Below are 13,054 nucleotides of genomic sequence, written 5' to 3' on the forward strand. Positions count from 1 at the left end.
CATCCTCATAGCTAAAATGAGTTTTACGACAAACTCATTGGATACTATTATCAAAGTTTACAGCGCCATTTGGTCCGAGATGCAAGATGGTAGGACTGGATATGAAATCGCAAGTACTTTGGAAGTTTTTCTTGATGAATTATTTCAGACATTTCTTGATAATAGGAGTTTAATAACATGGTTAGATGTATGTGCTCCGCAAAATAGAAACTCCATCGTGAGCTACAATATAAAGAGCGAATTGTACAAAAATCCACAAGTTGAGACAATCATTGTGAAATATTGAGTCAGGACACTCTCTTATTCAAAGAGTAGATACAATACAATGTGTAATTGAGAGTGCGCTTAAGAACCAGGAAGTTAACTTGCCTCTAAACTAGTCAAAAAATGTATCAACGTAGTGTCAAAATCCATGTGTGACCATTAAATTTCACAAATCACATTTTACGAATTTTCATTTTACGAAAACCTATAAAACATATTCCGAACCGTCTTTCTCAAAGGTCAAATGGCTGAAATTCCGCCAGAATTTCTGTAAAAAAAGAGTATGGTACAAATAGCGTTTTGTATATGATCAATGTAAAGTTGTCTAAATTGCTCCGAAGATAACCATTCAGAGAGTAAAAGGGGAAAGGTCTGACAGAGGTAATGGTAGTTGAGAATATCGTGGTTCCAAAGCCTATCATTTGGGTTATGAACTTGACCGACGGCAAGCTTGAGGATACATTATCTCAGGCAATTCACGCCAGTTGTCGATACAAATTACTACCGAGCCCACTGCTGCGCAGAGAATATTGAAGTGCCAACTTTTGTAATTATAACACCATGGGAAGTTTTTGTTATCCCCGTATCAGATTTCCAACTCTAAATGCAAAAGTAAGCCTTTCTCTAGATTAATTGAAATGGCCTCATAACTGTATCATTCTCGAGGTTGCTCTATCACACCCCTCTAAGCCCAATATCTCTTAACCCACCCCTGCGAAACCATCATTAGCTGTTTTCCTTGTTGTCTTCACAATCAAAAATAAATCTAAGCTTGATCATAAAAGTAAATTGCACCTTGCTCGTTTGAATACGTGGGGCAGTCCTAGGGATAAACGTTCATGGGAAAATGTAATTAATAGTGAAAAGTGTTATCTGGATGTTGCTTGTAATTTGAGTTTACAGTATTTAATGTGAACTGTATTTAATACATTTTCTTATTAGCCTTAAATTAGTGATTTGTGGTTTTTGTCGCCTCTTCTTTTCCTTTTCCTTTTTATGGAAGAAAAAAGTAAAAAAAAGTGGACATATCAGTGTGCACTTTTTTAAAGGAAGTATTTTTCCTTGTTACTCAAGCTGGTGAGTCATAAGTTTTCTTCACAATGTTTCCAAAAATGGCGATTTTAATATTATACTTCTCATTTTTGACACTGTTTCAAGAAGTTTGGGATTGCATACTAACCCCAGAAGTAGCCAAGCAATAAAAGGCATTTGAGTGCACAAAATTATAAAAAGTGTCCAAAATATCCACCGTAACACAGTAAACAGGACTTAGTCTTTATAGCATCTTTCATAAGACAGGTAAGAATACGATGAGCATGGGAGCAGCTGAACCCTTTGCAGAACTCGAACTGCAGAGATGTCAAATCACACAACGAATTAATTTTGGGTATTAATAAATGCTCAAACAAATTGCTAAGAAAATATAAAACAGTATTTGGTCGATAATTACTAAAATTTTTAAGGTCTTTTCCTTGCTTCGGGATAGAGGAAAAAAAAACCACTAAAAAACTATCTGGGACAATTCATTTGGCAAGGGATGATTGGAATAGTAATTGTAAACGGAAAATAATAGCAATGCAATCATAAGAAAAGTAATGAAAACCGATCCCATCGCTATCCATAGTTGGAAACCGTTTAACGTTTTTAAGCGCAAACCGAATATCATCTAAAGACACAGGTCAAATTTGAGATTGTCGAATGTGGTAAGGTAAAAACAGTCTTAATTTCTCCAAAAAAGCCGCCAGTAATTTATTCTTAATAGCACTAAATAAAGAGACATAGGTAGATCTTTTTCAATTCTTGCCCTATAGCCTACTATAAGCTCTCCATGTTCTAATTTGTGAAAGTTTACTACCAACCTTGCAACACTTTCTTGACTCAAGGAGCTGTGCTTAAAATTAAGTTTAGCATTGGAAAGTCATAGAATAAAGCTAGGAATATAAGTGAAGCTATAAGGAAGAGCTTAACTGAACACTATTTTGTCCATGAATTTATGAGAAAAAATTCAATTTAAATAAAATGCTCGGTGACAGCACGCCACTGGTGTGCTAAAACATTTTTGCGTTATGTCGCCAAAAACAGATTGGTGGCACGCCGTTAATTCACTGGCGTTTCTTCTATTTTTAGGTTTGTTTTGCTTTTTTTTATTCCAAAAACTAAATTGACAAGGATGTATCCAATGGGAGGGAACAGGGAATGCTAAACCTTTCCCAAATCCCCAAGTTAATTTCTGCCCAGCTCGAAAAAACGTAACAAATTTTAATATAAATAATTTTGAAGCGTTTCTAAAGTTTTTTTTAAACCTCCTATCTTTTAAACAAAATCTTGGAACCGTTTTTGTAAATTGTTATAAGTTGTTTTCGGAAGGCCTTCAAAGCAAAATATTTTGGGGTCTACAATTTCTTTTTATCTTCGTTACCATAACCAAACATCGGACAAAATAAGGACGAAACATGAATCTTAACTTCTCTCTACCATAATTTTAATCCAAATGATTGACAATGAGACTTTAAACTGCCTAAAAATTGAAATAATCTAACAAAAGGAAATTTAAAATTTACTTAAATTTAAGTCCTAAATCAAATTTAAAACAAATTTTTTGCCCTAATATCTGCTGCAAGAGAACTCAAGGGAATCTTTTGTATACATCTTGTTCCATGTCGGGATTTCCTGGTCTTGGAATCTACATTCCACTTCTTTGACTACCCCACACCTTTTTTGCAATTCCTTGATATTTCCTCCCATCATTACAATACTCTAAAAAACAGTATGTCCATTTTATCGTTGTCTCCCCTTCAATGCCATCGCAACAAAACTAAAGGTGAAGGTAAAGAATACAACAATGGACTTTATAGCTCCTACTTGCGGTGCTGATATCCATTTCATGGCCTTTGAGCTAAAAAGTGCAAAGGGAGGGGGCCTGGGCGGCAGCTACCCTTTACTCTCACACAGCCTTCCTCTTTATCTTCCCAAAATTTCACCAGGTACCCATTTAGAGCTGATTCAACTTTGGCTAAGCATATAGAATCATGCCGCTGGGCCCCTTTCCAAAGTAAATAACCAGCAACACCAGGATTTGGACCCATCTCCTAAGTCAAAAGATATTATACGTGTAACAAACTAATTTTGACTCAACTTTGGAAGCAAATTAGGGGATAGCTAATTGACTTAGACTTCTGAAAAGCTGTATGAAAATTGTCCTAGTCTTAGAGCTCGCATTGCAACATCAAGCCACACTTGCCTCTAAACATTAAGTTAAGCAGTCCACACAAAATAGAGGGATGGCTATCCGCTATTTCATTACTGAATGGAAGTTTTAGGAAATTTGACAATTTCATTCTTTTATAAATTTCATTTCTTTGTGGAAGGGATTCCGAAAACTCACAAATTTATTGTTTTTAGGGCCAAATTTACCTGAGCGGTTCTTCTTATCAATATTGAGAAAAGATATCCCTTCTATTTTCTCTTCAGTCTGAGGAATATATTTAAACCATGCAAGCGATTAGGCTGTAAAATGGACTTTTAATCTCCAATTATTTAAAGTATTTTCATAGTGAAGTGAAATACTATGTAGTGAAATGATTTATTTACAGTATATTGTTAAGCGACTTTTTGTAAATCGCATTATTTTGATAGGATCTTATTTAGTTAATATTTTTCTAAGTTTTGTTTTTGCCCTTGACCAGTCGTCTCTAATAATTAGAAGTGGAACATATACCAGTTTTGTAACTTTTCAGGAGAGTTGTTTAAAGTTGAATGTCTGTGGGTATCAAGCCATGGCTAATAGTAGAAAAAGCCAAGGCGTAGAGTCCGATTGAGTGAGATGCAAATCCGGCTTTAACCTCCCCCCCCCCCCCTATTAGGATTGTACAAAGTTTATATCAGGTCATTTGTTAAATAGCAATATAGCAATACCTGATAAAAAAAAACATACACCACTTAGAGACTTATGTATCGTTTTATATTAGTAAAGGTACGATATAACACAATTCTGACCGCACTTTTCAATTTATCGTGCTTAGTTTAGCCTTGACACATAGATAACTCATTTCTGACCAAAATATCCTTTTCATTTTCATTTTCAAATCATTCTAAATGCAAAAGTTAAACTTTGGCGTAAAAGCGAAAGGTGGATTAGAATGAGTGTGATAGAGAAAATGTGATAATTATACTATCTACCCTCTACAGTTGACTAGAAATGAAAAAAGCTAGTGCCCATTTTAATATTCAAAAGTGATTGGAAGGTAAAAAGCCCCTCACACTCATCATTTCTATAAAAACATACCTTCAAAATTTTGAGATAGCCATTTCGTTCAAAATAGTTAGACAATTCGCAAATTATATCTTTGAGGATACACCTCCCTAGATCCCTCAGGGAAAGAGCTGTAAGTTATACCCCGGGGGTATAAAAGTTGTCTTATAAAAATGTTTAGTGGTCTTATAAAATTTGAAAGGGTTTTGTTCGATTGCAACTTGAAAGTTCTAGTGGCCTTTTTAATAGTTATTAGTGATTTGAGGGCAACCTCAAATCACTAAAAACCCCGAAAACCCCATGCATATCATTTTTCCCAACCCCTCCAATAAAAATTTTGAAACAGTGATTTTCTTCAGCATAGTTTAAACGTCTTGTAACTAAGTCTTTAAGGTGGGCGATCCTGTCCAAAGCTCTCAGGGAAAATATGTAAGTTATGCTCCCGGGGTATATAAAAACCCCATGTAAAGAGAAGTCGTATACACTTCGGAAAGGGCTGACAGGATTAGAAATCTAAAGTTCTGGTGACATTTTAAAGATTCAAAGTGATGGAGGGTGATTAGCCCCCCTCCCCCATCTAGACACTATTTTTCATAAATGCATGTGATAACAACTGTCACATCGCCATTTTGTTTTAAATAGCCCAAAGGGCATTTAACAATAACTCCAGGGCAGAAATAACTCTAAGATCCCTGGGGCAAAGGTTTATGTTATACCCTTTTTGTAAATAAGGCTTTTATGAAATAAATGATTATATAAACTTCTGATCGGGAGTTTCATTTGAAATCTTAAGTTTTCCTTTGTAAGAGTCAAAAACAATTTGAGGGCAATAAGTCGCTCCCCCTCTGCATCCATCATTTCCCAAAAATAACATTTTATCAATAGTTTGAGACATCCATTTTGTCAACATTTAGTTTCAGTTAGAGATGACATTAGGGACAGTTAATTTCTTATATAGGGATTTAAGACAAAATGGTTCTGATAGTGTACTTCTGTTTTTGACTTGACTCTAGTTTCAGGAATAATGGGGTATTTTGTTTTTTACTATGGGACGAGATCGCTTTTTATTAGGTTGTTAGCAACCGCTGCGACCCAGATATCTAATTAAAACTCCTATCATTCTCTAAATTCTCTTAATTGGAATTGAAACCCCCTATTATCTACAGATAATGTCTTATTCTTTAAGTTTTTGGATTTATGTCTTAAAATATCAAAGTGTTTGTGTTAATTGACTGTAAGAATGAAGCTACAAGGCCCAATAGTAAACGAAACACTAGAAACAAAATTTAATTATCAATGGATATGTCATCGACTGATCAGGTTGATTCCAAATATATAAGACTTTTTAGACTTAGTTTAATCCATAAATGGCTAAGAATCTGCAAAAATTTGCCTGGTTTTGAAAGAAGGAGGAAGCACGAACTAATAGTCAAAGAATTTAAATTAAAATCAAACCATTAGATCATGCGTATCAGAGAACCTTACAGAAGAGGGTTCAAGCCCTCACAAGTTTTAATTTGTAAATTTTTCCAAAACTCTTTGAAGATGTACTGTCCTTGCGTCTTTCACTTTCAATCGACATAACTGCTAAACTATTTAAATTTTCTGATTTACTGTTGATATTAGATAGTTTTTATTGGTTTTAGCTAGGAAAATGAATATTTCAGAACTTTCAAATTTTGTTTATTCTGATGTCAGCGCGGGGTCCTTACAAGTGCGGATCCCAATTGGCTCCAATCATTCAAATCGCTCTTTAGCCAACCCTGATTTTTTAAATCCTGAAGCTTGTAGAGTTTCATAAATTAGGTGAGAATACTAAGTTTCTTATATATAAAGTTACACCTGATCAATATATCGTGAGCACACTGAATAAGGTAAAAGATCAAAGAACAAAATCCTGAACGGATGATTTTTACCTTGTTTTACATCAATATCTTCATTTAAGCGTTCACTATCTCAGAAATCTCTCTCAGAGTTGCCACCCCCTAGTGATCTATTACTATTTCTAGTGATTGTTTATCTTGCCTGGTGATTTTCTTTTAGCTAGTTATTGATACTGATTTTTGTTCTAAAACTACTGATGTCATCAAAATTCAGAAATTTTTCTCAGTATAGCTCCTAGATTCATGATTCAATCGAATAAATTATTCAAGAAGATAACTATTTAACAAAAATACAAAATTGTGATTGACAACAGTTCTTAGTATGTTCCAGATTTGGATTTACGCAAATATACTGCCTTTGAAACTGTTGACTTCCAACCGTAAATTCATAGCAGATACAGACCCCAGAATGAGGTAAATATCTGTGGTCTATATTTTAACCCGAGCAACATTTGCTGGGGTTGAATTTTTGTCTTCATATGAGTGTTTTTTTCTCTATAAAGTATCACTTCTAAATTAGATTTTCTTCTGTTGAAACCTTTGAAATAGGAATTATTGATGGATGTAAATACACCCTCTATATCTGCAAATAAAAGAGAATTGGAATCATTGAAAAATAAAAAACTTTTTATTCATATAATATAATTTTCTAAATGAAAAAAGAAATTATTGAAAAAAAATGGGACTTGGTACATTTTATAATAGGATTTGTAATATAACCGGATGGATTAAATCAATCGTAGTTTGACTACCTCAGTCGGTTGAGAGTAAAGAGTGGGGGCTTTCCTCCGAAAATAGTATAATTATTTTAATTTTTACCACTAATGCTAAGAAACATGATTTTCTCTTACTAGGTCGCTGGCTTCCACTAAAAAGCAGATTTTTACTTTTTTTTTTATTGTTTTAGTAAATTTACCACCAAATTGTTGTAAAACCAATTCTTTATTAAGACTTTTTACTTACATAAGTTAGATAAAACATTAAAATGAAAAGATAAACTATATTATATTATTTTTTCGAAGGATAAGTGTGTCACATCATCACACATATAATGATTTAATTTTTGTAAAAATTGCATTTTATTTTAATGTTTCACTTAATATGGGCTAGAGTTCATCTTTTTCTATAGCTTATTTTAAAATAAAAATCGGAAAAAAAGGATATGGATTTTCCTCTTTTGAAAAGTTAGAGACAAACTTCCGAGAATAGGGTAGCTAACTAAGTCAGATATGTGCCAGAGTTTGTTCTTCACTAGGTTTCAGCCATCTCTACAACCATGATACAGATAAAACTTAAATAATCCCTAGGCGTAATTGAATCGAACCCACGGTCCTAAAACTTTGGAAGAGGGCTCATTTCAATGGAAACTAAAATTTCTTTTATTTGTTTAAATTCCTTTTTATTTGACCTAAACGATTGGATGGCTATAAGCCATCCCCAACCCTTCCACATCCTTTTTTCCTTAAAAAGTTGTTAGATCAAATGTGTCAGATAGCCGTTTTTGTAAAGCTTAGTTGAAAGGTTCCAAAACTATACCTTTAGATTTAATATGACCCATGCTGCCCCTAAGGATAGGTTTGGGGATGAAAGTTTTCTAAAGATAATTTGCTAAGTATAATAAGGATGATATATGATCTATGAAAACCAGTTCCATTGCCACCAAGACAAATATTGGGTGACGGAATGCATTGGACTTGTTTTCTTTGGGCTATATATGTGCATATTTGGAGGGTGGCTTAAATTTTGGGTTATATTAAATTACCTCGACACCCCTTAATATGCAAATATACAGAGCAAATTATATTAGTATATAAACTAAAGAATTATATTTACATCATATTTGGTTTATTTCACTAGGATTAACATAATTTTACTTCTTGGGTGCGTTCCTTATAAGTAACAAGTACCTTATTTTTTAAAGAAGCAACCTAACCTGTGCTTATTGAAATTTATGAAGAGTGAGGCACATTTAATTCATGGAAAAATAAAAGTGCCGTTTGCAAAATTGTCACTGGTGTCTCAATAATTATACTACCTCACATAGAGCAAAAAGAAAAATATTCTCGATATTTTTTGGGATAAAAACTGTGGTTTTGGGTCGATAAGAAAAAAAAATAAAAAAGCAAAATAATTATTTTGATTAGATCCCTAATAACCAATTTTCAGTGTGCGGGGTAAAAGCCAAGGGTATCAGATAAGGAAAATACAAGGAGGAAGCAAGGATTTTGTTTAAAAAATACAAAAGGGTGTTTTTCAAAATTTCAAGGGTAATTTTGGCTTGAGAAAAAACAAAACATATATCTAGATATTTTTCCACACCTGGGAGTAACTTTACCCCCTTCCTGTAGATGCTTATGTATAAAATATAGTACGGATACAAAAAATCGATTAATTACAATAATAAAATTTTTTATAATTATAGTAATCTCTAGTCATTTATCAAGGGATTTACACGCTAGTTTATGCCAAGTTTACACGCATAGGATTTTGGAAAAATCCTTTAAGGATTTGGTCATAATGGCCAAATACTTAAGCCGTTTCCTTAAAGGGCGAAAGGATTTTTAGCTTGAAATTATTTCAAGCTCTGAGCAAAATCCTTATAAGTAATAAGCTAAAGCCTTAAAGTTTTTTCTAATGCATACGCTTTTTTAAGAAGAAATAGTTTTAAATCACCTTTGGATAGGTTGGTTGTAATCATCAGTAACTCTAAAAAGGTTAGTTTAGTTGGGTGCTTCACTTTTTTTCTGCTAGGGCATTGTTTTAGAGTTTGGACATAGGCCTATTCCTTTACGAGCCCTGGGGTAAAATTTCAGTGTAAGGACTTCTTTGTACCTAGGAAAGTAGCTAGTTAAGTTTGCTGAATCCAATTATCAGAAACAAATTTAGTTTCTAAAATGCAATCTTGAATTTTATTCCCAAACTAGGCTACTATGTATACCCTTTTCTTATTTTCAGGGCTTGAAGATTGCATTAACGATAGAACTGTACTTAGGTCTATCTTAGGTTAATTTTGACCAATCAAGAAGTTTAGGAACTTCTTTGTACCTTTGAACATAGCCTAATTGAGTTTTGTGAATCCAACTATCAGAAATAAATCCTGTTTCTAAAATGTAATCTTGAATATTTTCCCCCAGGCTAGGCTACTGTTTATATCCTTTTCTTATTCCCAGGGCTTGAAGGTTACATTAATGAGATTTATTATTCCTATATCAAACTAAAAAAAGAAAAACATCAAACAAGATTTATATTACCATATCAAACAGGCTTGGCATCTAAACCACACTATATTTTCAGTTGGAGAAAATAGAATGACTTAAATTCTACTTTAGCTGCTTTTGATTATCTTGGAAAGAGGTTAGATTAGGAAAATGAAACTTTCAGGGATGTGTCTACAGGCTAAAGTATGTCCCAGAAAGGCATTGCAAAGTACCTATCTCCACTCCATCTCCCTATAGAGGGTCCTAAAATTTGCCTACATGACATGTCTATATCTTTGAAACTTTGAAAAAACAACATATAACCATAATTTTCAGTTTTTTTTTCTCTGGCCTTAGTTCTTAAATTACAATTCCTGTTATTGATTAGAACTTTAAGTTGTAACACTGGGTTTTTCTAACTTGAGAAACAATCTTTTATGCCACCTTCTATAGGATAAATATACAGCTGATATTCTTTAATCTCAGTTAATTTTGTTTTGATTAATTTCATTAATGTCACTTGCTTTCTGTTAAAGATATATATATTTTTTTAATCAAGCTTCTTCTTTTGTAAAAATTGGGAAGGAATGCCTTGCTCTTTAATTCATAGATTTGGTTAAAACTCTCTGAAGTATCTTATATCAAAATACATCTGATACATTTTAACTTTTTTTTTTTATTTTAGCTGACAAAGGACAGCATTAAAGTTTTGCATTTGCTTTGCTAAAAAATTGTCTTAAACAGTACCAAGTTTAGAGAGTTATGGTAACATTCTTTTTTCTCATCAGTATGTTTTGTTTTTTAAGTTCCATCTATTTTAAAGCATTTAGAGAGATTTTAAGCCAACCCTAAGCATATTGCTGTCACAAATGATTTTGCTCAAATGAGCTGGTAGAAAAGAAATAGAACATAGCACATATAATTCTTCTTTTTTTATTATTTCAAGACTAGAATATCACAAAGCTAAGCATTAATATTGCTGGTTGTATATTGAGTAAATACAATCCCTGATGGAGTTTTGTTGATACCTGTCTTAAAATTAATTTGTCTAAATAAAATATATATTGTTTATAGGACAGTAGAGAAAATGGCAGCAAGGCATCCTGGCAACTAGGACTTGATTTTTTTAAATATTTTCTTTTTTCAAGTAATTGTTGTTTTCTGGTCATATTTGTGTTCATTGCTAAGTGGTTGGCAATTTGGGTTGAGAATCTCTTGTCTAAGGAGCATAGGTTTCATTACTGGCATTGCCAGTTTATTTGGTTTAGGAAAGGGGTCAGTGATGTGACTCTCTAAGCTAAGCAAGAATTGGCCAAAATTTAAATGAGTACCTAGAGCAATCTGGGGACAGTAAGCAGGAAGGACATGCAAAAGCATAGGATGCCTGGGCCCTAGGTTCCAATTGCACTTCCTTTTCCCTGAATTGTTGGTGTATAGATAAGAGTGGGGGTCACGAGTGATGGCTGTTGAATCTAATGGGGGTGAATATTTTGCAAGGTTTAAAAATGTAGGACAATTGTTCAGGTTGGCAACTGAGCAGAGAAGTAAAATTTTGTGATTTGTTTTTCTTTGTGACTGTTATAGTTATGTGATGTCAAGTATTTTAAAGTTAATCTTCATTGTTTTGTTTTAATTGCCATGACACTAGGGCTTTAGTGTAATAAAACCTACTTATGTCTATCCATTTTCTTTGAACAGACAGTATTTCTATGTGTCCTAGCTTCAACAAATTTATATGAAATTTTGAGACCAGGGATTACAAAGTAGGTCAAAAACTCATAAATAGAACTCTGGAATGACTAATTAATTTGTAAGAAATGCATATCAATTTAAAGATTAAAAAACAATCTTGTAGAAAACAGACAAGACAAATGAATAAATAAAAGTATCCCTTTACAAAAATTTAATGAAGTGTCACAAACATAGGTTACCTTTAAGATTGAAATGAACAAAGCTTCAATTATGAATTTGTTTTCTTTAAACAGACTGAAGGGGCAAACCTCCAAGCTTTGACAATTCAATCTCAATTTTGGGCTCATTTCTTCTCAATAGGAACTTTCTTTGTTTTTTTTTCTATCCAACTAATAACAGTAGAAACACCATCAGGTATAAGTGACCTTCCACTTAGTCTATGTACCCAGGGGAAAAATCATGCAGCTCTATACTATAAATTGGTAAATTTTTTGTTGTTCATATTTTTGACTTACAAATAAAGTGAACATTCCACTTGATGCTTTTTTATGTTCTTTATGAATATAATAATTGCTTCTATTGCAAATTCAAATTTAAGCAGTTTTGAGCTTTTGAAAATGACCAAATATTTTAGTTTTTGGGCATAAAAAGAATTAACACATTGGTCTCAAACTTTAAAACATTGGGCTCAAACTTACTGTTTCATCATAAATCCATTTTTTTAAATGTCATATAATCCAAAAGCACTGATTATCCACAATTAAGTTGATAAATAAATTTTACAATATTATACTGTTTTCTTCTTTCTTGGTGTTGAATTTTCAACTAAAGTATGCATATTTGGTTGTTTTTGACAAAATAATTTACTATGTTTTGTCAGTGCCAAAATTATTTAGGTTAAGTCAAAAGGTATTTAAATTTGAATTTACAATAGAAGCAATTATTATATTTGGAAAGAGCATAAAAAGGTGTCACTGGCATGTTCACTTTAGTTTTATGTAAAAAATATGAAGAACAAAAAATTACCCCCAACCTGTCTAATGTGCAAATATATTGCCCAAATTACATATTTCCAGGGTACTGTGCCACCTGTTACTTTTTTTTCCAGTTCTTGTTTTTTCACAGTTGCTTCAATTGACAGGAACTAGGGTCAAGGGATTGATTGGAAGAATCAATGGAAAATATGTAATTTCAGCAATATATTTCTATATTAGGAAGGTTGAGTGTAAAGTAAAGTAGGGCTACATGTAGAATGTATTAGCTATAATTATTATGTAAATTATAAAGAATCCCTTTTTACAATAATTTCTTCAATAGGCCTACAGGTCCTTCTTTTGGCTCAGAACACATAAAACATTGTATAGTCTACTGAGAAAAAAATAAGGGTAAAATTCTAGTTAATTGCAACAAGATATATACACTTAAGCACAAGATATTTAACAATGACTTCTCTAGTGCTTAGCTATGAACCCTCAGTAATATGGATAAGAAATGAGTAACAGACAAAATGAAATTTAAATGGCAATCAGGAATTGGATACAGGCTAAAGGAGGCAAAAAAGATAGATGGTGATTTTTTAGTGGAATAAACAGTTACCTGGCTAGTTTAAGACTTTTAACTGATTAGCCTACTGAAATTTTCCTATCCTATGTAATTAAAATATTTTTCCTCTTTCAGCAGAGCATTAGGTCTTTCACCTACAACAATCTGTCACAATGAAAAACATCCAGGGTAACCTGAATGGAATGACTATAAAAAGACAAATG

The sequence above is a fragment of the Artemia franciscana genome, chromosome 12 (assembly GCF_032884065.1).
Source record: "Artemia franciscana chromosome 12, ASM3288406v1, whole genome shotgun sequence".
Taxonomy (NCBI): Eukaryota; Metazoa; Arthropoda; class Branchiopoda; order Anostraca; family Artemiidae; genus Artemia; species Artemia franciscana.